Source organism: Harpia harpyja, chromosome 8 (assembly GCF_026419915.1).
Source record: "Harpia harpyja isolate bHarHar1 chromosome 8, bHarHar1 primary haplotype, whole genome shotgun sequence".
NCBI lineage: Eukaryota > Metazoa > Chordata > Aves > Accipitriformes > Accipitridae > Harpia > Harpia harpyja.
The window spans coordinates 8,958,675-8,985,035 of record NC_068947.1 but is presented as its reverse complement, the minus strand read 5'-3'; positions in this window follow the sequence as shown (position 1 = coordinate 8,985,035).

Here is a 26,361-nt window from a genome sequence, read left to right as displayed (position 1 = left end):
AAAGCCCTGCCAAGTCACACTGGGATGATTTCTAAAAGTACACGCCTCGACGCGTTGCTGGAGGGTATCGCCTCTGCAGGTGAGCAGCCGCGAGGGAGATGTGGCTGGTGCTTTCTCTCCGGCACAGATTAGCACCTCGGCTGTGAGCTCCTGCAGCAAAGACAAGGCACATCCTCCTTCTCTGCCATCGGCACGACAGAGTCAGTGACCGTCAGAGGAGAGGTCCCGTGGACAGCGTGCAGCTGCCTGCTTTAATATAACCTCTTGAATTGTCCCAGCATGAACTTGCAAGCTCGGCATTTGGATGCCTCATCCTGGCCTGAGCAGGTCTCAGTGGTGGGGCTAGGTCCCAGCCTTTTGGTGGCAGGATATAGCTGACATCAAGATACTGCCATGGAAGAGAAAGAGAATCCTGCGGCTGCCAGGGAGAAAAAGCGGTGTTGGGGGGATTGGAAGTGGAGATGCTTCTTGGGGAATGGCAGGAGTGAAGGTACACTGCCTTCACTGTAGCCTGCTGGTTGCAGCAGAGTTGGGTGAGAGAGAATCCATCTGTACCCTCTGATTTATGTGTTTGTCTTGTGCTCGCTTTTGGACTGCTCTCTGCCTGCTTTTGTAAACTTGGCTCAAGTCAAGTCTGTGAAAACAACTGAACATTATCACCCAAGGATGCTGGAGAGTCTTTACTGACACTCACAGCTCTGCTTTGATAATTTGCCTGGTAGAACATGTGTAGAGGATTACGGGCTACACCACAAAGACGCTGATGAAGAGTGGCTGTGCCATTTTTCCCTGCTCCTGAGCAGTAGCGGCAGTCGGTGGCTGGCTGCCGTTGTACAGATCACGGCACAGCTGCGTCTGGGTTTCCCCTGCTTCATCCCAGGCTGCACACAGCATCAGAGGGCACTGGCAGGGGTAGAATTACTGCTGACCCAACAGGCCACACTGGCTGAAAATTTCAGTGCTGCAGAAGAAATATAGCTGCCTGCTCTGCTCTGCTTGGATCCATGTGTCTGTGAGAGCTGGGCTAGACAACAGGAGGGCTGAGTGAGGAAGGTGATGGTCACAGAGATGAGTGCAAAACTCCCTGCTATTTCCCACCTGCCAAGATCTTCAAAGCTGGTGAAGTCACCATGTTGCCCTTGACAGCTGGCCCGTCATGCGCACCAGGGCCACAGAGCCTTTCTTTGTCAGACTCTCCCATCACATCTTAGTTGCCAACTATGCAGCAAACAGAGGGCTATTACATGTTTGCCTGAAGGGCAAAGGAGGGATGGCATTGCCATCAAAGCTAGGCAACCCTAATGGCAGAGCACGTTGTGCCCAGGAGAAGATAAAACCTCAGAGGAAAAAAAAAATTAAAGACATTGTAATATGAAAGCAGCAACAGAAGTTTCATAATGCAGCTTTCTGTACCTGAGTGAACTGCACATATCTTCTTTCTGGAGCCTGTCGTGTTTCAGGATGTGCCTGGATTTGAAAGCCTAGTGGGAGCCCAGCTTCTTTCTTTTTCCATCGTCTGACTTCTCAAGGCAGTATGGTAACTTCTCTTGGAGCCTTCCTAGGAAGAGGCACAGAGGCCTCGGCCAGTGGTGAACCCCAGATCCGCTGCCACAGAGCCCCGCTCCTTCTCCAGAACTACATCCAGAGGTAGTTCTGGCTGTGGCCATAGCATCTCATTGAGCCTTGGCTGAAAAGAGAGCTGAGTCAAATCAGCAAGTCTAGGACCAAGCACTTCCAATATCAAGGGAGTTAGATCCATCTGCTGCTTTTTGGAAAGCAGTAAATTATTGCTCCTTCCCCTGCTGCACACACACACACACAAACACCCACAGACTTCACAGTCTGAAGATCTGCTGTCTTTCCTGCTAGAAGGGCAATTTCTACTCCCATTTTCTATGCTCATTTGCCAGTAAAACCAGCTTTTTTCTCAGATGAGGTTTTGAAATAATTCTTGCAGGCAGCTAAGAGGACTACTTGACATGAATCTTCATGACACTGCACTGGGGTTCATTACTCTTTCCCACTACCCCAGTGAAGATGAAGTGGGGCAACTGAGGCCATTCAGGAGGTCAGCAACAGCATCACCATTCATGGCCCTCTGACTTGTCTTCCAGACCACGCAGAAGGCTCTAACCTGGGTTGACGTTGTCAGAAGCTTCACTGCACTGTTTCCATCATCTGATCGCTTGTGGCACAACAAGGCTTTTGAATCAATCTGCCAGTTATTTATACTTGGGAAAAGAGCATTCACAGAGGAGGTGGAGGGTTTTCCAGGCATTAGTAGGTAGAGTGGATCAGACAAAACTGTGAGTCACTTTAAACCAATGAAAATGTTTTGTTGTAAAGCTTTTTACAGTTCTGATTCCTTTTGTATGGACTTTTAAAAATTAAGAAATGTTCAATTTTTTTTCTTTCATCTTTCTTTCTTTTCTTCTTCTTTATCTCTCCTCCTGTTAGACTTTTCCCACTTTGTTACTAAGGAAGTAAGTGCAAAACAGCAGGAGAAAAAAAGGGTCAGAAGACATTAGAAAATTCAAGTGGCACATGAAAATAAAAAATGGGTGAGATTCAGCTGCCTGACCTTAGGCAACAAGAGATATATGAGATACTTCAGGATTCCCTTCAGCCGCAGCTTTGCAAAGGCATGGTCTCTGTTATGTCCTCTGTCACGTCTGCAACTGTGTGCAGATGTCTCGGATGCTTTAGCACATCTAAAGGCCAACAGATGCCCTGGCTTGGGCAGCAAAATCATCTTGGCTTCTTCTATCTTTGATGAATAAAACAGAAATTTTCTGACAGATGCATGGAATTTTCAGGACTCAAAAAAACACCTACATATTTTGAGGGACTGAAAAATAACATTCTCCCTTGTACAAGTTTACGAAAGTCTCCTTAGAATCAGTGTCAAGGCAATAACACATGGTGTGCCAGCCCAGCTGTATTTGCTGCCATCTTCTATGTATGTGCCATTAGCCGGCAGGCATGCACAGAACAGAGGTTTCCGTAAGCTGTTCTTTTTAAAGTAAAATTACCTCTTAGTGTGTTGAACTCATTTGTGCCTTTAGCTTGTAAGATGTTAAATACAGGAATCTGGCTTTTCTCTGGCATGCTCAGTATCTTGCATACACACATGCCTCAAGGTATTGCATATATGATGATTATAACTATAATTTTAAAGTGTTTTTGTGTTCAAAATGTGCTTGGTGGTGGTCATGACAGGATATTCACTATTTGCCTGAAAATCTCATAACTTAAATAAGCATTTACCATCAACCTAATCTAATCTAATCATAATCAATACCGATACTGTGGGATCTTGTAAAACATGACCCACATGGCAAGTTCTGCCACTTGTTAATTACGCCCTTGGAGGCAGCAGTCAATAACTCCCAAGGGTTAGATGGTTCCTACTTAGTCAGGTGTTTTCATGGAGTACATGCTGACATTCAATAAGGACTTCTGCAACCACAGAAAACTTTATACTATGACATACAGATTAAAAGGCTTAGGAAAGGTAGCAATTAGAGAATTGTTTAAAAAAAAAAAAAGAAGCTGGCCATAAAGCCCTGCAGAGCAGGCCTTCAGGGAACTGACAAGACAGTTTTTCCTTTTTGGAAAAAACATTTAAAAGAGGTTTGTCTCATCCAAAACCAACACAGCAGCCTGAACTAGCACATAAGTCACTGCAAGTACTTCTTTCAAAAAAAATGTCCAAACCTTCGGCTTGGGTGCTTTGACATAGCTCCACAGAAAGAAGCTCTTCGAGCAGCTGGCAGATGAGAATCTGCCCAAATTAGTATGTCTGCTGATACTCAAAGAGATAATCTTGTTCTTTACTCTACATTTAATATGAAAACACTTTTGGTGAGAGTAATTTATAAAACAGAAAAACTTTGAAGAAGAAAGGATAGAAGCAAACATAAACTCACTGCCTTTTCTTCTCCTGGAGAAACTTGTTTTTAATTTTGTTTTAAGCTGCTTATTTAAGTGAGTGAGTCTTATGAAAAAACACACGCTGTTGGGTTTTTGTGCCACAGTTTGACCACCTATGTTAGTTTAGAAGAGCACAAGGGGAAAGTTGGATGGCTTGCCTATACTGTACATCCATCCCAACATTCAGTCATTGGTGCTATTGTTCTTTCCTATTTTCATTGATTTATCCACTTACAGTAACAAATCGAATTGTTCATCTATGCTGTATGAAGGAAAGGGCCCTGGAAACAAAGACCAGGACTGTTCTACTGGTGAGAAAGCAATGGAGGATGCGCAGGAGAGGCAAAGAGAGGGGGAGCACTGGTGCCTTGGGCTGTGATCCATAAAGACCTGCTCCCAAGGCAGTGTGGAATTCCCAGAGTGCCCAAGCAGGGGCCACCCGCGCACATCCTGCTGGAGGGGCAGGTCCCGGCTCTGCGTTTCACGTGAGAGAAATGTAAACTCACACCAACCTGTGTTTATAGGCAAAACTGATGCAACGCATCAGTCATGTGGGTACTCCTATGCTAATTGCCTTGCATCTCATTCAAACTCAGCCTACATTCAGATGATGCTGTGTGTCACGCTACAGTAACTTAAGAAATGTGTGCCACCGTGGCTGGAGATGGCTGTCTCACAGGAAAGATGTGAGAACTGTATGGGCATGTACTCCTGGTCTATGGCAAATGCAAAGTGAAATGGGTTAGTTTCTTCCATGTCTGAAACTCATCTTACTTTGCAGGACAACTGACTGAGAGCTTGCACATGGCCAGTGACTCTGCCTCAGCTAAAAGGTATTTCTCTACTAGGTGTGGTAGCATTTTTAGCCATTCTAACGTGGTTATGAGGATAAGTCTGTTCATGCCCTCATATGTCTGTCTTTGCCTTATCTGGTTAGACAGTGCCCCTTTCAGAACAGAGACAAGCAATGTGACATTTCAGGTACTACTGCAACCTTAATTGCAAGTCATTCTAGTAGCTGAGGTGACTAATGTAATAAAGACACACACGTGCATCGATACAGACAGCACGCATTGCAAAAATGACTTTGCCAGTCATTTCTCTTAACTAACTAGAAAATACTATGATGTGTATTCTGCTGCCGAAGTCTTAGTGGTGCCCCTGAATAGCATACAGCTGGGCCCCCCTCTTAAAAATAGCAGCAAGGTATGAATAAGTGCAGGTTGGTTCAGCAGGAAAGAAGAAAACATCACCTCAGTAGGAACAGAGGATTTTGGTTAGGTTTTATTTCTCTCACTGACAAACTGCAAAGAAATAGCTTTGTTTCATAATGAAAATTGCATTTAATTCAAAATGAAACGTTCAAGCACCCAAAGGAGAAGTGAGAGGAAGGGGTTAGATTCAAAGGGGGAGTGTGGAGGTGAGAGGCTGTCCCTCTAGTCTAGTGGCCTGGCTGTCAGGGCACAGCCGTGTTCATTTCAGGGAAGAAGTAGGCTCAGCAAGTCGAAGATGCTAACATGACCCTGACACTGTGCAACATTAAACACTTAAAAAGGTTTTGGGTTTTGAATTCAGAGACCTCAGCCTACTCGGTTACCATGGCAAACAATCACTGGTAGAAGTCTTTTAACCTTTAATTAAAGATACACAAAAAGGAGGAAAAACAGTTTAAGCACTTGAAAAATAAAGTATTAAGTAAGACTTTCCTTTTTAAAAGTGTCCATTATTCCTCTTCCCTTAGCTGTCGACAGTTTTTATAGCAGTGCTTCCCTCCCTTTATTTAAGTTCATAGCAGCAGTAGCTGTTCTTTGGGAAAGACACTCATCGAGATAGACAGGATCTGTTGTTACGACTAAGTTTTGGACTCTGCTCTGCTCACTTGAAGACACACGTATGCACAAGGGGAGAGAAAAGGACAGCAAAGATAAAAAATATGACTTCCTTTTCTGGTGTTGACTTTTACTTGCAGTCTCACTGCTAGAAAAAGACAAGCACAATACATGGCCTTAGCCCCTCTGAGATCTGGGAAATTTGTAGCAGTGTCTGCCTCTTTCAGACATTGCTTTTAGGTGTCTCCCTGACTGCACTTCACAGCTATGTTGCACAACCTGTACCCCTCCCGTCTAGGCTAGTTTGATTGAACAGAAGGTGAAGGAGAGAGAACAGGGAGAGAAGCATGTGAGGAAATGACAAAGCAGCTAAGGAAGGAGTGACATCAGGACCCCAAATCTCATCTTCCAAGTGGGTTTCCAGGACTGAGTTGAAGTTGGTGGAGCTAGCAATGACATCTGTGTGTCTCCTGCCCAGAAACTGGCCAGAAGGTCTGATCAGATCAGGTAACTAAGTGCCCACAGTGTCACAGTGTTAATTTAGGTCTCAAAGTTGGCAATGACAACTGTCAGGATTTTTACTTTCTGTCCACCTGTCCTATCATCAGTATCAAATTCGATGTCCCCAGAAGGTGATGAACATGCCAGCAGCAACCAGTTAGGTTTAGCTCCTGGCGCACCAGTTTTGGTCCATTGATGATTTGGCATTCATCTTGTACATCAGTCCTGACCGACCTCAGCACAGACTTTGGGTGATATCAGGAAGACTTTCTGTTTGAACTAATTTGGTCTTCCTATCTTTAACTTGCGCTGACTGTACAAGTAATTTTCTTTAGCAGACTGAGCTGTACGTTTTTACCTTATGAGCTTTAGTATATGGGTCTGCCTGATGTGGTTCTTGTGCAGGACGTGCAATGCCCTCTTCTGCTGCTGTATCCACTCTTCTGGTTTCCCAGGAGAGTGCCACAGTCATGAGAGCAGGGGGATCCTAGTGGAGGCACTCTGTCAACAGCACTTTCCATTTTCCTTAATAGTCCAGTACTCATTAGCACAGATTGGGGAAGCCAGGTGAACCATTTCCATGTGAGGGTCTCAGCTGAGGGTCTAGGCGCAGACCAGGACACATCAATGGCGGGGAGTAAGAACAACCCACCTTAGTATGCAGCACAGCACAACCTTATGGTATTCTCCTGAGAGATAAGTAATGCTGGTTCAAGTTCCCCCAGGCAGAGGAGGAAATTAAACCCAGGACTCCCACATCCTTTATGAGTGAATAAAAAGTGGCTGTCTTCCTCTCAGCTTTGTGAATATAATCCTGACATTTTTTCCAGGAAAGCAATTTGGTAAGTCCACACTGAATTCGACAATCATTTCAGGACAATGGAAAAAGCATTTTTCAATGAGAAGAATACAGACTAAAAAAAAATTCTCCTGAACGTAGTGACGATAAAACAACCAGACAGACCCCACCTCTCTGCCACTTTATATCCAATAGCTATGGGATAGGGAGGCTCTAATGCTCGCAAGCAATGGACAAATTTATCTGGCAATGTGAAATCTTGGTAGGAAAAAAACATTTTGGGGGAGTTGTGAAATCCTCTAGGAATGGCAGATGAAACCCGAACACTGGTGGGACTGCTTTGAGTCCTGACACAACTGCAGTGGTGTACCAGAAAACCTGTGAGGAACAGACCCACTCTATTTGCTGAGATGTGATCAATGCCCAGGTTCTAATTAGGTACTAAATGCCTGAGAAGGTTCAAACTCCATGTTTATAAGAGTTCAAAGAGGGGGCTGTATGAGGCCTTGCTCGCAACTGTAAGATTGAAAAAGGAAGCGAAGGAAAAAGGGTTCTTTACTTCTCCGACCTTCTTTACTGAACTCAGAACTGTGTCTACTCGTGGCCATGCCCAACATGGACAATAAGAACCGACAGAAGTCAACATCTGAGTAGTGAGATGCTCTGCTACCACAGGAACCCTACTTTCAGAAACAAAACTAAACGTCAACCAACTGTGGGTTGTTTACTTGGCAGCCTGTCTTTCCAGTCTTCTCTAGAGAGGAGTAGGTCACTGTGTGTGCGTGCATGTGTGCGTGTCTGTGCATGTACGTGGGGCTGAGGATGGGCCTGGGAATAAGTAAACAAGAAAACTTTCAAGGAGCAGACAGCGTCCTGAGCCTTGTCGTGAGCAAGTACGCCTGTGATGGCAAGCAGTGTCAGCTGGTGGCTATTACTCCACCCTGCACTTCCCCTCTTGTTCTGAAGGAATGCAATTGCAGACGTACTCCTCCTTCCTGCTCGGAGCTCAGGGCTGCGGAGGATAGGCTGGTAATCTCAGCAAGAGGGAAAACAGGCTGTGAGTTTGTGTTTGTTGTTTGCTTTACAGAAGTGGGATGAAGCAGTAGAGATGTTACTCAAATCCTGCAGCATCAGGTCATGCAGCTGGCCAGTTTTCTGTGTTGTTAAATGGGGATAGAGGAACTATATGTCCTCTTCAAGCACTTCCAAAGGCCTTGAGGTAAAGTTAGACCATGAATCCATCCTCAGTAGAGGTAATGTTTTATTAGCAGTGGCATTATAGTGATGTGATTGTGTTTGATTGCCCCCCTGTCTGGACAGGACCTGAGTATTCCTTCCAGGGTAACACCACCGAATCAGTGTATGGGCTGTCTGGAGATGTACAGAGCCATGGCTGGTTGTCAAATGCATCAGCAGCGTCACTGAGGTGTGGTACACAGAAGAGAAGGGCACAGGTACTAGCCTGTGGAGATGGGACAGCGTGGGAGACCATGGGGGAGAATAAGCATCGATGGCTGTCTGGAAATGGGTTATGTCTCAGTAAAAAATGTATGGTTTTCAGCCAGATGAGTTCCCTGTTCTAGCTTCCTGATAGGCTACCCAGATACTGCCACCAGCATGAAGGAGCAAAGAAAATGTGTGGCTGGAAATGGAGGGGAGGATGGGACAGTGTCTGTTGGTCTTAGCCTACATAACAAGCTCATCTAGTATGACCACACGAACATAAGCTCCTCTGATCCGTTACCTAGAACTTGTTCCAAATGCCACACTGCTTCATGGCTCCTTTATTTTAGGGAAGGGAGGGAATTCATCAGGTGAGATGCAGATGGCCAGACCACTGTGCAAGAGCACACATCTGTCTGTGGGAAAGCAAGGTGGTCCTTAGCAAAGTGTAATGGTTGTAAAGGCTAGCATGAAGGCTGCATGTTTGTTCTGACAGGCACCTTCCTCAACCCCCTCCAGTCAACATGAGCTCATATATACACCTGTACACACATGCACACTTATGTACAATCAGGTGTAATAAAGAATGAACAGGGACAGAAAAAAGAGGCTTGTCTGGCCCCAGTGGCCATAAAATAGAATTGCTACTGTACTGGCCAACACGGGCAGCGGCAGCGAGGCTTTCTTTATCATGCTTGCTCTTGGTGCTGTGCACTGGGTGCACTAAACGTTCTGGGTAGGGAAGGAGCAGAGATTGCTGAAACTGTGTGCTTGATCAACTTGGCATCAAATCTGTGCAGGTACAGCAGTAATGATACCTGGTGTGCTCAGAGCCCATTACCTTCTCTGTGGACAGTGCTGTCACTAACTGCTTTTCCCACTGCCAGGCTGGGACGCAGGGCAGAAAACAAACACTTCTGCGATCAGACTGTACATCAACACCTTAAACTGCTTTGAGTCCAAATGAAGGTCAGTAAGGACAGCAGGGCTGCTCACTGATGCCTGCAGATAGCAAACTACAGCTCTATGAGAGGCAATACACAGAGATACGGCAAGTCTTATAGACTACAAACTCAGCCCTGGAGCCTGTAGCATAATCCCTTTGATCAGCAAGACTGGGGTTACTGTAGGGTCAGGGTTGACATAAAACCAACCAATCAAGCAAGACCACCTACATATTTAAATTAACCTTTTTTCTTTGGGGCAAGACAATTTTCTTTAAGGATTTTTTTCTTTTCTGCATGGAGCTCTGTGTGGCTCTGTTTGCCTCTGCACATCATTGCTGTGATAGATGCAGGCATTGTTATTCAGGTACTTAGGCCTGTAATACTGTAGACAAGCAATAAGCAAGGTTGCCAGAGGTTTTGTTTTAAAATAATCTTTTGAACTTAAGGAACTTTCTAATAATCACTGTGAACTTTCATTAAAAAAACCCCAAAAAACCCCAAAGAAACCAACCCCCAAATGTCTTTAAATCTTACATGTAATTTAAAAAATGCACAAATATTCTTTCATTTCTTTTTTGCAGAGGGGGAACAGAATCAATTTGCCATGGTTATGCCTCCTGCCAATTGTTTAGAATTTCCAGGATTTAATCTTTCATCCATGTGTGTATCCACTATTTACCTTTGAATGAGATAATGCATAATGCATTGGGCTTTATGGAAATGAACCAAGAAAACCTGCTTTTTTTGAAAAGGAGAGAGTTGTACTCTCCTTTTATGGCCTAGAAAAATTAGCGTCAATGTTACAACAACAGTGAAGGCACAGGAATGTACAGGTTAACTTAGTATGAGCTCAGAAGATGTCACATGTGAGGGGAAGCACGAACAGTGCAGTGGTCCTGCATCCTTCTTCTACTTGAGGCTTAGTACTGGTGACGTAGCATCACTGCTGTCACATAAGCAGATGTGAGATGTTCACCATCTTCTACCCCTGGATGGGACTAGGTCTTTGCTAGTGCTTAAGAATCTTAGGGACGTTTAGGAATTGTGCAGTAACATGATTAAAATGCAGAAGGAAGGTGTGGAAGGATGTAAATGCACCTGCTACTAGCAGTAGGACAGAGGGCCTTGTGGGTAACAGGAGATCATAAAATGGAGGGTCATTTTGAACAGTAAGTACGTACAGATGACTCTGTAGGTGTTCTCTGGACACAATTATCCTTGGTTTGAATGCTGCTTTCCACTGTACCTACAGCCGAGAATTAAGTAACTGAAATGGATTCTGGCTTTTTTTTTTCTTTGTGAAGAGGAGGTAGCAGTAGCTTTGATGTAAATCGGGCATGATGCTATCTCATGCTCTAAGTGTTGGGTCTCTCTGCAACCGTCAGTAGAGAGAAAGCAACACTTTGACATGCCTCTCCTCTCTCTGCTTCACACGCATGTAAGTACATCTACAGAGCCTCAAAGAGCCAGAAGCAGCAGAGGTCTTTTAAGAGGTTTCCTGTCTAAAGAGCAGTGGGTGTGAGCAGTAGATGGCCTGTTATGGGGAATTTTGTCTCAGCTTTCTTCTCATGCTAAGATTTGGCTTTTTTTTCTGTTGTCGGATGTTTTTTTCCTGAAAGCTTTTACTGGCTAGAGCAGGGATTAGACTCTTCATGAAGCACATGCACGGGGGAATTGCTCACTTCTGGCCTATCTGTTGATATCTGGCTAACTGTGACAGAAACATAAAGGAAAAGCAAAGAGGTCATGGGCATGGAGTTCAGTGCACAGACTGGATCAAACTCCAACACGCTGCACTACACCCGGAGATGGAAAAATTGGCCGTGGCTTGCTAAACTAGCTCTCATCCTCTTACTCAGGCTTGCTAAACTAGCTCTCATCCTCTTACTCAGTGGTCAACCCACTGTCCTTCCTTTACAGTGAGGCCAGGTAGCCAGAGGTAGCACTAGGAAACATAGTATTTAGCTTTTAACAGCATCATTGCTTCATGGCCCTAGGTGAAGAAGGAAGCTGTGGTGTGAGGAGCACCACAAACACGTAAGGAGGGCTCCCTTAAAGTTGTCCCTGTGGGATCAAGACCACGTTGTGCTACATGTTGCCAGAAATGCTATTCCTTTCTTTTTGAAAATGCTAAGTCTATGAGTCTTTCTCTTCCTGGTACAAACCAGGGAGGACTGTCAGAGTCACTGAGGGAATACGGTTGGAGAACCAGCATTAAGAGTGAAGATTCAGGACAACAGACGGAGGTAATCACATTGTGCCATGGGGCTGATGGTCCTGATGAAGGTGTATCTTCCATTGAGAAATCATTCAGCAGTACATGAATGTGCTGGTTGATGCCACCTCATCATTCCAAATCAAGAAGTTGTCTTTCAAAACAGCTTTTATGTAGACAAAGGCCAGAGGAGATGTGAATTTCATCCAAGACAAGAAAGTAACTCTGACCTTCTCCTCTTTGCAGAATGGTAACAGGCAGCTCATAAATGGTCCTTGTTTCATCCACCTGACTAGGGAAGAAACAGGAATGCTGAGCCTGGGCTGTGTTGCACAGAGAGGAACTCCTGCATCTGCATACAGCCCTCCCGATTCCACAGGGGATCTACTCAGGCCCCACAAGCTTGGTTGACATGGGCTTGAGAAAGCTGAGCATGGTAGCCTCACATAAAGGGGTGTAATTTCTACAGGGACGCAATCAGTGAGAGACTGCTAAAGGAAAACATGGAGCTTTGGTTCCGGCAGGAGATGAGAGTAACTTGCTAGCAAGATCTCCCTCCAGCAGGCAATTTAAAAAATGACCTTGGAGAAGAATACAGCAAATTAATTTGTCGCTGATGAGAGGTTTTGGAGAGTCTCTTGCAATTTTATGCATGTTGGCTAGACAGCCTTGCCCTGGCAAGCACCCTTGCCTGTGCCAGGGACGCAGATAGCTGCTGACTCTTCCATCGGACTTGAGAGGGGCTTTTAAAAAAGGCTGTGCTTCTTGAAAGACAGAATAAATTGTGAGGGGATCTGGCAAGGCATCCCTATTATGCTTGTAACTGGCAGTTATAGGCAGAATGAAAGGAGAGGGGTTGGTGGATGGTCAGATTAGGATATGTGTCTTCACTGGGAGGAAGTTTGTGATGAGTGGAAGAAAATTCCGGGACAGGCCTTCAGCATGCTGGGGAGGGAATTAGCAGCTGGAGTACTTTCATATGCAACACAGGTCTAGAGAAAGGGGGTAGAGTGAGTGTCTAAAGGACAAAGGTCAGCCAGTTACAAACATGCGTCAAGGTGCCTTAGTCACCTTGTCAAGGTGACCAAGTTACTTGGTCCAGGCCTTCTTCTGCCAGGCTCCCTCCTAAACATCACATTTGAGAGCACTCCGTTTAATATCAGGTGTCTTGCCTTTGCATGAAAATAAGTTGATCTGTCCTCTAAGAGAGGGCTTGGGAGTACCTGCTTCTCCCAAGAAGAACAAAAACTCCCACAAGTAACTTTCCAAAACAGAGGAGAAACTGAGTTGCGATGGTGTTCAGAGCTCACAGATCCTCACAAACCATGGAGATGCAGCCTTAGCTAGAAGAGGCTCCTCAAAGGCAGCCTGAGGAACGAGCACCATCCCCTTCAGTACTTATTACTATCCTCTTTTTCCCTTCCTATATGCCTTGGCTACCTTTCTAGTAGCCTACCTGCCCTGCAAATTGACAACAGTTTATCAGTGTAGCTTTCCCATGCGCTAAGTACTTGCACACTCTTTTCTTGCTGGCAGGGAATGGGAGGCGGGCAGGAGCCTGGGGCAAGTAGGAAACTGTAGTCCTGAAAAGAGAAGATATCGGGGTGGAACCCCTACATCCCTTTGTCACGTGCACTAGTCAATGACTGCAGTGTCTGGTCTCAATCAGGAGTGATTAATGAACTACCCATGTTTGTCCCTAGCAGATGCTTGTAGTAAGTGTGTTGGCTGAGGTTTGGAGTGACATAAAATACACCGTTTAACGGACAGACACACTTGCAGTGAAGATGAGTCACACTGCATCTTTTTTTTTTTGTGAGGGGGGAAAGGATTTAGCCCCCACTGACTGAAGGAGTTTAGTCAAGTCGAGAACAGGATGCGACACATTGGTCTAGTGCATTGACATTTGCATCTCTGAGTGAGAGTGCTTGTTTTCACTGGAAGAGCAGAAAGACTGCCTTTTGAAACATTTAAAGGTAATTAAGCTTTTTGAGGAAAAGAAGTGAATATATTTTGATGGGAAGCTTTGAATCTCTCTGGACCTACCGGAATTGCTACAGAAAGACTTCAGCATTTCTACACGTGCATCTTTTTAAACTGTGTGGTCTGTTTTGGGAGTTGTAAATAAATACTTATATTTTTGCATTTTGCTTTCACCTGATGTAAGAGTGATTTCAAGGTAACTGGCTGACAGCAAAACATTGCTGATCTAAAATTAAAAGCACGTGTCCTTCTAAAGCAGGGCAGCTCAGGTTGAGAGCAAGTATCAGAAGGGTAGGAGAGGAAGATGTCTTTTCCACTGACTAGCACTGACTAGAAGACCTGGCTGGCATACAGCAAATGAAGAAAAGGCATGCTTGAATGCTTAAGTCCTGAATGCATTTTGCATAAAGAAAAAAAAAACAACCCAACTTTTGCCCCTTAAGTACACCCCTTCCTTCCACGCGTTGAAGCCCCTTGGGACTCCAGTACTAATTGCTGACAGCTAGTACCCTGCACGGGGGCTGTACTGTGTCAGGCAAAGGAGAGAGAAACCTGTCAGGGTTGTGTGGAAGAATCCCTGGGCACATCCAGTCTCCAGACACAAGCTCAACCTATATCTGTTCCTGGATTTAAAAGCACTATAGAAAAGTGCTACACAGGCACAGTCTAAATGTGCTAAAAGCACACGAGACACGAAGTCCACGAAGGCGGACTTAATTCTTTAGAAATATCAAGGCAAATATGCACCCTTCCTCCAAGGAAAATAAAACAAATGTTACCTCCTTCCATAAGGGATGGAATCAAAACCAATCAAAAAGTCACCCGTACAGCACATGACAACAGCACGGTTGGATCCCGGCTCAGTCTTTTAGCTGTCTGTGCTGCCACGCAGAGAGAGCATGGAGAGAGCGGTGCTCAGCCTGGTGACTCCAGGCCCTCGTCCACAGTATGTTAGACTATTGTCATAGAGTCCTCATGAATTTTGCACGGCAGCAAACTCTGAACCTTACACTACATATGTGCATTTGTATAGAAGACAGAAAGTAAAATTAAACAGGGTATGTAATTAGGTATTTCATGCCACATCATATTCTACTAGGGTTTAAAAGGCATATCCAGCATTTGCTAATGACCCAGACTAAGGTCCATATGCTCCCACATGTCTGTCTCTCAACTTCCATATGATACAGAAGCCTACAGACATACATTATGCATTTAAGTTTGGGCAGGATTTGTGCCACTACCTGGACACCTTTCTTGTGCCCCTGTTCTGAAGAGTTACTCCTGGAAACCAGTGCCACAGCTCTTAAAAGCAGTGATAGTGAGGCATCTGCGGGCAGATATGCAAAAATGGCTCACACAAGGGTGGCCAGTTAGTCACTTCATTGCTAATGTAGGTAGGCCAAAGCTTGTTTGGACCATGGCTACTCTGCAGAACTTTACAAAATTTACTTTTATTCTCTTCCCTGCCTACCAAGTAGCATTCATCTTAGCAAAAGCAGGAACCCTAAGGTGAAGAAGCAGCAGGTACAGAGGCTGTTCTCAATGCTGGGACCCCCTGCCCTGCCTGTGTCCTCATCTGGTTGGCAAAGAGCTTAAAACAATGCCAGGTGCTCACAGCCATGGCTGACCGACGTCGCCCAACTCCATCTGGTCTTGGATGGTAAGTGGTCCCGGGTGCAGCCGGTTCCCACTGAGAGAGCGGCTGGGGATCTTGGGTGTTGCCGCAGGGCTCACAGCATTTCCCGGGGCTGTGACTGTGCTAACTGTGGTCAGGAACATCGTCTGCAAAATGTCCCGAGTGCACGCAGAGCCTTTGGAGAAAATGTGAGTGGGACTGTGTTTCACCAGCTGCCTGGAACAGAGCGGGATATGTTTTTATCTGGAAGCCTTTGCCAGCCAAACTGGCTTTCTGCACCCATTGCAAGGGCCAGCCTCTTCTTGCGGACAGGCCCCTGGTGCAGCTGAGCAAGCCGCTTTCAGGACTTAAGTTTTCCAGTATTGGCTTTTCACTCAAAACCTGTGGTGCAAATCTCAGGCCTGGCTTGAGCTGGCAAGAGGAAAACTGTCTTATCATCTCTGTAATGATCTGGAGCTAAACGCAATCTCTTTGACAAAGGTGATAACACAAACAAGGTTTAGCTTCTCTTTCACATGGTTTGTAAAACTGCCTTGTGCAAACCAGTTTTAAAGAATAGTTGAGTCCTACCTCTGGTAGCCAAGCGAAACTGCTATTGTCTCTCAGGCAAGAAAAGTGTTTATAGGCAAAGTTTTTGAAAAGTATTAATGTGATTTTGCAGGCCAACGTAGACAGTCTCCCAGGGTTGAAATCAGCCCTGCGTTTTTAAAAAAATAGCAGAAATAGGTTGGATGTTCAGCTGCCTAAAGTTTTCAGAAGATTTTAATTAGCTGGGAATGAACAACAGAGAAACGCAAAGCATCGTGCTGGGCCGGCTCAGTTTGAGGAAACGATGCAGCTGTATCAGTGCAGTGTCCTGGGTCTGCTAGTGACTCCTGCCTTTGAGGACACCACAACAGCACTTGCAGCCCGGGTACGGGGCCACCCACTCACCGCGGCCCTAAGCCAGCACGGCTGGAGCTGGGTCGAGATCCTTCACCCCTCACTCTGGGGTCCCAGGCCTCGGAGCAGCAGAAAGTCTGTGGCAGGCGGTAGCTGGTAGATGCCAATGCTGTTTTGCTAATCTTCACGTGCGCTGTAAAATGGTGCATGACAGGAGTCATACCCCAGTGCTACCTGGCTTGATAGCATCTTTGAGTTAAGTGACATTCCCCCCCTGCACTTTCCCCCAGTCCTTTTTAAGGGAAAAAGGAAGAAAAGAAAGCAAGCATGCATTCTGATGCTGGGTCAGTGGATATGGGATAATTCAAATTCAGCATCTTCCTCCAAGCTATGTGGTACCCAAGGGACAGTATCTTACTCTGCTCCTTCCTATCACTCTGTGCACTTGTAGGGGCTTATGGTATTACTGCAAAACACTCTAGACATGCACAGCATGAAGAAACAAGTTGAAAGGTACATTTGGATGCTCCAGACTCAAATCAGATAAACTCACAGGATTCACGTGGCCTCTGACACCAGGTGATTGCAAATGGTAATAAATACAATCCAAATTTAGGTTGGCACACGCTTTCCAAGCAAGGGGGAAAAAATAACTGCATTTTAACAGACTAAGTGGTTAGAGAACTTTGTTAATTCAGACATAAACCTGTTAGCATAAAATATCGCCGGAGGTCTGAAATGGCCTCAGACAGTTTACATTTTTCATCAGGATCGCTGTTAGAGACAACTAACCCTTTCTCTCCCTAAGAATAATGTTGCTTTTCCACAAGGCAACCCAAAAGCCAATCTCTTTGTACACAAGAGAAATGCTTCTAATCTGGACTTTATTAGACTGATCATTATATAATGGCTTTAGAAACTCTGGACAAAATAGAGCGGTGGGTTTAGCTGACGGTAATGTCAGATTGCTGTCAATAATCCCCAGCAGATGCAAACGTGTGACCCTTTTTCCCCTTAATTGTTGAATATTTATTTTTATCTTATAATGTTAATAAGGTTTATTGTGCTGCAGAGAGAGCTGATATCACATGACCTTCATCTTCCTGACTCACAACAAAACCAGAAACATTACACTGCCTGTCACGTCCTGTTGTTTAATGATAATATGTAGGTTAGTTGCTTTTCTTTCCCACACAATATTATTTATTCCTTTCGGACTGCCTTCCCTTATTTGGAGTTGCCATCGTGCTGAGCAAAAAAACGTGACTGAAATAGGAGGTTCTGGAGCACCTTTTCAGTACAAGCAGTGGGAACAACAACAACAAAAATATAACTAGTTTTTAGACAGCACTTGATCAGTTTATGAGTGGCATTATGAGACATGATTGCCTACAAGAGCAGGGGACTGGATTTGATGAAGCAGGAGAGACCTAGCAACTCAGTCTTCCTAAATAAGACCTAGATAAAAGCCTGAGCAACTCCAGTCTCAATAAACAAAAACAGACTATGTGAAAGACATGGGAGGAAAAAACCAGACAATTTTCATTTTCTTTGGAACAAAATTAGCTTCACTCATGTATATTTGAGATGGCAGGAACCCAAAGTAAAGGTTTGCATCTGGTCCTCTATTTGTGCTGTGATAAGCCAGGATCCCCAACCCCGATAAGTCATTTAGGATCAGCCATGTTGGTGTTTGTGCTGGCTTTGGCTGGGATAGAGTTAATTTTCTTCATAGTAGCTAGTATGGGGCTATGTTTTGGATTTGTGCTGAAAACAAGTGTTGATAATGCAGAGATGTTTTCGTTACTGCTGAGCAGTGCTTACACAGCGTCAAGGCCGTTTCTGCTCCTCACCCCACCAGCGAGCAGGCTGGGGGGGCACAAGAAGTTGGGAGGGGACACAGCTGGGACAGCTGACCCCAACTGACCCAAGGGAGATTCCAGACCATAGGACGTCACGCTCAGCATATAAACCTGGGGGAAGAAGGAAAGGGGGGATGTTTGGAGTGATGGCGTTTGTCTTCCCAAGTAACCATTACGTGTGATGGAGCCCTGCTGTCCTGGAGATGGCTGAACACCTGCCTGCCCATGGGAAGTGGGGAATGGATTCCTGGTTTTGCTTTGCTTTCGTGTGTGGCTTCTGCTTTACCTATTAAACTGTCTTTATCTCAACCCACGAGTTTTCTCACTTTTACTCTTCCAATTTTCTCCCCCATCCCACCGAGGGGAGAATGAGTGAGCGGCTACGTGGTGCTGAGTTGCCGGCTAGGGTTAAACCACGACAGTGTTGCATAGGACATCAGAGCTAAATTGATACAGTCAGAAGAATGTAATAGCTTGGAGAGCTAGGCTGTAGCTTAGGCTGCACCTTTTCACAGTGCTGCAAGGAAAGGTGAGGCTCATGTGTGGGTGGATTAACTGGATCTTGAATTCACACACCCGGGAATGAATGGCTGCAGTTCCCAAAGCACTGAGCAACACTGCCACGTCCGGCAACTGCTTCCCACTCCCTCCACAGCAAGGGGAAAACCAATTGTCAGGCATTGGAACAGGCTGCCCAGGGAAGTGGTGGAGTCACCATCCCTGGAGGTGTTCAAAAAACGCATAGACGAGGCACTTCAGGACATGGTTTAGTGGGCACGGTGATGTTGGGTTGACGGTTGGACTCAATGATCTTAAAGGTCTTTTCCAACCTAAACGATTCTATGATTCTAAGGTGTGCCTCGGGCCCAGCATCTCCTGCCAGTCGCTGGGGCAGAGCAACCAGTGCATCACACCACTCAATTATTGGCCCCGTCTCTAAACTAAGCAGGGATATGGAAACCCTCGTCAATATGCTTCAGAAAAGCAAGCCCAGGGTGGAGGATGCACAATTAAGAAGCACGGTATAGCTGGGAAGTTCAGCCCCTTGGGCAACTGGCAGCAGCCCCTGAACATGGCGTGGCTATGAGTGGTCTCTCTGGAAGGAATGGGGCTTATGGTGGAGGAGGTCCTCCACCTTCTGTGGGCAGGCAGGACCTGGCTCTGGCTTTGCATCAAGAGCTTGGCAAGGGGCGCAGCAGGAAGCCCGGAAGATTTAGCGCATTGTCTGTGCCAGAAATCTCCAGCTGCACAGTTCTGAATGCAAACTTTGTATATCCTCGAAACAGTGAAGATAAGTAATTTTTGGGTTTGTTACACGTTTTAAATGGAGTGAGAGCCCTCAGCTATTCCAACACATTCCCTTTGCAGGTTCATTAATGAGACCTATGGGAATTGGATTGGGTTCTTTTTCACTCTGTTATTTGGACTGTGAGAAAAAAAATTGCAGAAAGGAGAAGCTATTTTCAAGCCAGGTCTTTTTTTTCTATTTCAAAACTGAAATGTTTACCAGGCTTCTGCCGTTAAGTCCAGATATTTGGGGTATTTATTAGAGTTGTGCAGACACTAGTCTAGATTTTTGTGTGTGGTTAATTTTACTTAGATCTCTGTGATCAATTATTTACATTGCTTTTTTAAACATTATTTTATGGTATGAAAATAATATTTCATCGTATAATGTTTCAGTCCATGTGGTAGTGAAACAATATAGTACTTTTATTTTGTTCAGAGTGTGTTGTAAGCGTTAGTGAAATGAATGTTAGGGTGCACTTGTGAATTAGGCAGTACATCCTAATCACAGCGACATGAAAACCAGGTCTCCCTCCCAAATGGTTTTGCACCAGCATAACTATTTTGATGAAGGGGGATCATTTTTACTAGGATAAGAAAAGCTCCACAACCCCCAAGCCTGGTTGCAGTTATACCAAAAATGAAAGTACTGTATCTGGGTCTGGCTGTCCCCCAAATACTGGTATCAGCACTCCTCCGCTGACTCTAAGCTGGCATAGGCCAGGTCTTGGTTTTCAGCCTGTTACATCAATACTGATGTAGCTAATGCGTGACAGATGTCGTGGTGAAATCATAGATCCATCGAAGTCACTGGCAAAACTCCCGTTCATTTAAATAGTCCCGAGCCTTTGCTCAGCACAATTTAGGCTCCATGTGCAATACCCAAAACACAGGTCACCCCCAGTTACAACATGGCTGTTTCCCCAACAGGGAACAAGATGATCAGAAAGCGGCAGTGTGCACAGTGTCTGGATGTGCTCCTGTAACTGTCATCCTCAGGCATTTGCACATGATGGGCAAATCCAGTGGGGGCAATTGCTACAGAAACGCTTCTGCCCACCACTTCTCTTCTGCCATCCTGCAACATCTGTGTGACACTTACAGAAGTCACTGTAGTGGGCAAGCAAAGCTTCAGCTAGTTTTGAAGCAATTTAGTATTGAAAGGGAAAGAAGAAGAGCTGGTACTGCATTAACTTTCAGCTTCCCACTGGCTGCCTACCAGATGCTTGGGGACTGGAGATCTGGAAACCTTGACCCCACTGTGGGGGGTTTCACCGGTGGTGCGGGCCTGGGATTCAGAGCACAGCCTCTGGGAATCATGAGGAAATCACACTGCAGACATGTTCCCTGAGCCAGGAAAAGGGCACAGATGCCCATGGACCACCTGCACTGCCCCATTTTTCCGTGCTTTGGAGCTGTGCGTGCCTCTGTGTCCGGCGCGTGTTTACGCAAACAAAAGCAGCCTGTGCTCTGGAGCCACAGTCCCAGCTCTGTGCTGTGTGCGGGCCCAAGAAAAGCTGCTCCATGTCTCCCTTAGGGAAAAAAAACCTATCATCTGGATTTTTTTTGGTGGCCCTCCTTGAAGCAGTTTGTGTGCCATAAGCAGCATGCTTACTGCTTTCTGGGAATCCACGGGAGATGTTGATTCCTCAGCGAGCACTGTTTGAGGAGAACTAGTATCCACCTCTGCATGGGCTGATCCGCTGAGAAACGGCATGATGTGCTCTGGCTAGGCTTTGCGATGCAGTGGTGCTTTTGGTACCCAGTTTGTTCAAAGCTAGGCAGGGTATCTCTGCCATACACTGTGGTGAAGTGAAGTCAGAACCTACTGCACCCCTAAGGATAACTTCTTTTGTCATTAAAATAAACCAGCTAGCGTTATGGACTGCAATGGCAAAGATTAGGCCTCTGTTTTCAGCAGAGGCAAAAGCTGAGTGCTAGACTGTCCCATCCTCACGCCAGTTCCTATCCCCCGCCTCAGTCCTTCCAAAGTGCTGCAACGCTAAAGTTCAGCAGAGGGAAGGGAAGGTGGCGTGTCCAGCCCCACCAGCTATGAGGAAAACTTCTTAACAGTGGGAACGCCAGCTGAAGAGTGAAACAGATAGATCACCAAGGCAGTACGGTCTGGATCACTTAATGAGATGGGTACAAACCCCAAAATGTATCATTCTATGTAATCAAACACTAGGACTTCCATGCAGAAACAGAACACAGATCACAGTCCTAGGACTGCAGGGAACTCCAGATCTAGAGAGGATTGACCCTGAAAAAGATGAGTGTGTCTAACAGTTCGAGAAGGTTGTGGATGAGGCGAGGATGAATCCAAGAAAGGCCACAGAACGAAATGACTAAGTACTGGAAAATGTGGCTTGAAGTGACAGACTGGAGAAGACACTCCATCTGTTTAGCTTAACGAAGACAAAGTTGAGAGGATGACTTGATCACAGTCTCTAAGTACTGACATGGGGAACAGAAATGTGATAATAGAAGGCTTTTCAATCTAGCTGACGCAACTATAATATGATCCAACTGGAAGTTGGAAGCCAGACAAATTTTGACTACAAATAAGGTGCAGATGTTTAACAGTGAGGGTAATTAACCAGTGGAACTAATTACCAAGGACTGTGGGGACTATCACCAACAACTTTAAATCAGGATTAGATTTCCTCCCCCTGCCCCTCCTGCCAAAGATGTGCTCTAGTTCATTCAGGAATGAATTCAGAGATGTCCTTCATTGCGTGTGCTATTCAGGAGCTCGGGCTAGGTAATCAAGCTGGCTCGCTCTGCCTTTGCAGTCTGCACCCCTGCAATTACTGGCCCTCGGAGTACCTAGACACCGCGCAGAAAACCCGCAGCGCCTGCCCAAACTGGCTCACGCTCTTCATTTCATACCCCGGGCTGTTAAGTAAGGGGACAAATGAGTAAGAGTGGGAGGAGAAGGGTGTGGGCGATGGTATCATAGATCCCCTTCGTGAAAGCCTGTACATTATCTTGGTGATTAAGTTACTTCTTAAAAGACATAAAAAGAATGAAAGAATTAAGGTGGCAAATGTAATTGTCTGCCCTGCTAAAAGCATTTCAGACAAAATGAGCTTTCAGGAAAGATACCGATAAAGTGCGCTTTGTGTTCCCCTTGCTGCGGCCGTGCTGAATTTCGCCGGGGCAAGGAGCACCCTAAAAATCAGCAGAGGAGGAAGCAGCCCCTGTCTGGAGTGAAGTCCTCCTGGGGAGCAGCAGCGAACCAGTTCACGGCTCCTGGCCCGCCAGTTGCAGACAGACGGACAGTCGATCTCAGAGAACAAACAGCCCAGCCTCAGCAAAGTCTCGGGTGCAGGGGCCAAGAGGGAGGCATCCTGGGGGCCTGCGATGGATGGAACCCCGGGCAGGACTCGCACAGTCCCTGGCGAAACCCCCGCTGCGGCCCAGCTCCGACCTGCCTGCCGCTGGGAGGCTGTGGCCGCCTCGGCCCCTCCGCTGAGCTCAGGGCAGACGGAGGGGAGGGTGGCACGCGGGACGGGGTACAGAGACCCTCTCTCCGGCTGTGAAACGGGTGAAATCAAGGAAAGACCGGAGGCATTTGCGGTTTTGCTGCAGCCGCAACGCTCTCTCCCGACACGGCGGCGGCCCTGTGGCAGGACCCCGAGGCTTGGGCAGGGCGCAACCGCAGCTGCGGGACGGAGAGACCGGGGCTCTCTCCCAGGCAAGGCGCAGGTCGGCCTTCCAGAACCTTCCAGGTCCTTCTTTCAGAGCCTTCCGGGGCCGTCCAGCACCTTCTCCAGCCCCGCTGACGTTGAACGTAGCCCTTTCGGAAAGGAAGGAGCCGGGTGGACGCTGCAAACGCCCCGTTGGCCCCGCGGTCCCGTCCCCCCCCCCCGCCGTCTCTCGGCCGTGTCTCTGGCGAGGCCTGGACGTGCCCTCTGCCGGGAGCAGGCAGGGCAGGCAGGGCAGGCAGGGCAGGCAGGGCCTGGGGGGGAGGGCTCCTCAGCTGCCTGCTCGCACCTGCCGGCGCTCGCAACTGCAATTAGTCGCACCCGGTCGAAGCCAAATTGAGGCCCCTTTCAAACCGTAACTCTGTGCGTTTTGTTTCCAAAGGGAAGTTCATCTTTTATGTGCATGCAAAATGGATAAAACCCAAGGAACGTTGGGTTGGGTTCGCCACCCCCCCCTCCCCTCCTTCTCTCAGTCAGGCAGGGATTTGTTTAAAAAAAAAAACAAACCCACTGCTGCGGCGGGGAGATGCAGTGGCTCGAGGTTTTTTTAGCGATCCTTCTTTTGTGGCTTGGGGAAGGTTGTGTTTTTTTCAAAGAGCGGGCTCGGCGTGTGGCCCGCTCGCGGCGAGGGGATCCCCGGTGTGGGTGGGCGAGCTGGGCCCCCTGCCCCGTTTGGGAAGCCTGTCCCCTTCGCCCTGAGCGAGGGGAGGACGGGGTTGGGGGGATGCGCTTCTGCTGCCTGTGGGGACGATACGTGCCCCGGGGGGGGGTACAGCAACGAGCCCCTCTCGGGAACAGCGTGCGTGGGGACCGACCGACGCCGGGCAGCCTTCCCTTTGCCCTCCGGCTCTTTCCCTCCTCCCTCGCTCCTCCGCGTTGTTTTTCCTGCATCCACATCCCCATTCACCCCTGTGTGGATCCTCCTTCCCGAGGAGGCTGCCGGTGCTGCTTGGCGTGGTGGTCCCCAGCCCCGCTGAATCAGTTCATCCGAAGGCAGAGCCCCCCTCCGGGTGACTGACAGGAGGTGCTGATTCAGTGGTGTGCGGGGGATCCGGCAGCAACCGCATTAAGAGGATTTATAAAAGAGATAAGGCGCAGCGCTGAGCTTCCCTTGGTAATCGTGCAGCACGCAATTCGGGACTGTACGGGGAATTTCGGCGCGGCTGACAGGTACACGGCGCTGATCCAATTGTCCCTACAGCCGTTATTAGCCAAAATAAGGGGCAACTGGAATTACAAATGATTTCTGGGTAAATGCTTAGCTCCGATTCTGAATGATCTCTCAGCAATAATCCACACGTAATCCTCAATACAGAGAGTCTGCTTTAAAGGCGGCTCCATTTTGAGCAGGCGTCAATAATGCATGGATGTCCTGATTCACAAAATAAAGGGGAGGAGGAAATAGAAAAGCCACGTTTGTTTTACAGCCTTTTTTCTAGGTTGAATAAAATTTAGGGAAGTGCGTGATCACGTACATACCATTTATTAAGAGAAGATTACCTGCTTGGTAATTATTTGTTTGGGAGAATAATTTTACACTACAATGACCATGTATGACTGTCTCAGGCAGGTCTGATGTATCTAGAAAATAAACAAACGAACAAAAATCTCCTGTAATGACTTGGTTAGTGATGTTTATTCCTCAGAACACTGGTGGTTTTTTTTTTTTATTTTAATGGAGAAAGTCAGAAACCGTGTAGCTGCGGAGACTTAGTGTGAGGGAGTGACTGCGCTGATGGTTAACACCTTCTCTCTTCTCCTCTGCATGCGCTGATGTGAAAGATCGCCTGGTCCGGTGGCACTTACGCAGCCCATTAGCAGGGCACCTGGGTGCCCTGCAGTCGTTGGTCCATTGGTTGGCCTCATCGCAGCCCCATGAAATGAAGCAGGAAGGTGTGCTGCCCTTCCCTCCTTCTGTGTCCATATCCCTGTAATCTTGGTCATAGTCTGGCACCTGGCTCTGCATGGCCCTGACCCCGGGTGCTGTGAGGCTGGGGTTGAGCCCAGGCCCCCAGGGTCTGAGATCTGAAGACCCGTTTGTGGTCAGCACCATCACTCCAGGCTCATCCTTCCTCCCCGCAAGTCATCCCATCAGGGCGAGGCACGGGGAACACCATAAAAGAGGCGGCACTGCATTATTTGCATTATTTGGCGGCACCAATATTTCCCAACAAAATCCTCTTGCTCTGCACTATGGTGAGCCCTGCTGTTCCCCCAGAGGGCTGCTGCGTGCGGCGGGAGGGAGGGCTGCAGGCAGGATTCAGGCCTGAACTACCTGTCATTTGCACATGTATGAAACTAGAACCATAGGCTCCCAATTTGTACTGGAGTGAGACCGGAGCCAGAATGAGAGAGAGAGACAGTATCTCCAAACCCACCGACTCATTTGGGGTGCCTTGTGCTGGCATCAGACCCAGGGCTAGGTTTTCAGAAGGTCTAATTCCTCTTGTCACCCACTCGAGTACTCAAGCCTTGCTATTTATCTCCTTTGAAGAGTGTTCTTCCTACAACAACTTGATTGCCAGAGAGTGGGCCCGGAAGAGTTTGAGTCTGCCACAATTACTTGTGTGAGTAATCCTTGGGTAATCCCAAGAGGTTTTACCTGGCTGACTAAGGACTCGTAGAATATCACCAAACCCTCGGATATAACCTCTAAAAATATTTTTGGCCCATTGCTTCCTCTAAGACTTTCAAGGGGACAGGAATAGGTTTTGTAATCTCTGGTATACCTTAATTAATATCCCTGCGACATTTTAAACAATAGGCTCAGCTCTTGGCTATACAATAGAGAAATGTTGGAAACAATATCTGTTCATCGTGAATCATATTCTCCTAGCTACCTGCTACAGAGGGGAAAGGAGGCCCTGCCAAATGCCACAGAAAAAAATTTAATCTTTCCCTGCTAGCAAATTCTGAAAAAGCAAATAACATTTTCATAGTTTGTTTACTCATTTGTTCCTTAAAAGAGGCAAAGGAATCTGTGAATCAGAAGAATTTCCATCTCAAAAATTGCTTTGGCAGCCAGTGGCTTGTAATTTAAGATTAAGTGATTGAATTTCATGCAGCCTTGCTTAAAATTCCCTACCCCACACACTGTCACCATACGCATAAAAAACCCCACACAACAGCCCCCCTCCCCCCACCAGCATCTATAACATCTACTGTAAGTCAGTAAAAAAATGTCCAATCAGCTGGGAGGTCACAAAATGTACTTAATAAAGACGTTGTCTGCATGACTGCTGGATTTTTTCCCCTCGTAGTGTTCGCAGCCTATCAGGCAGTTTCCGTTCCGATGCAATGCCAGTGCCCGGGCTGACTTCAATCAGGCTGC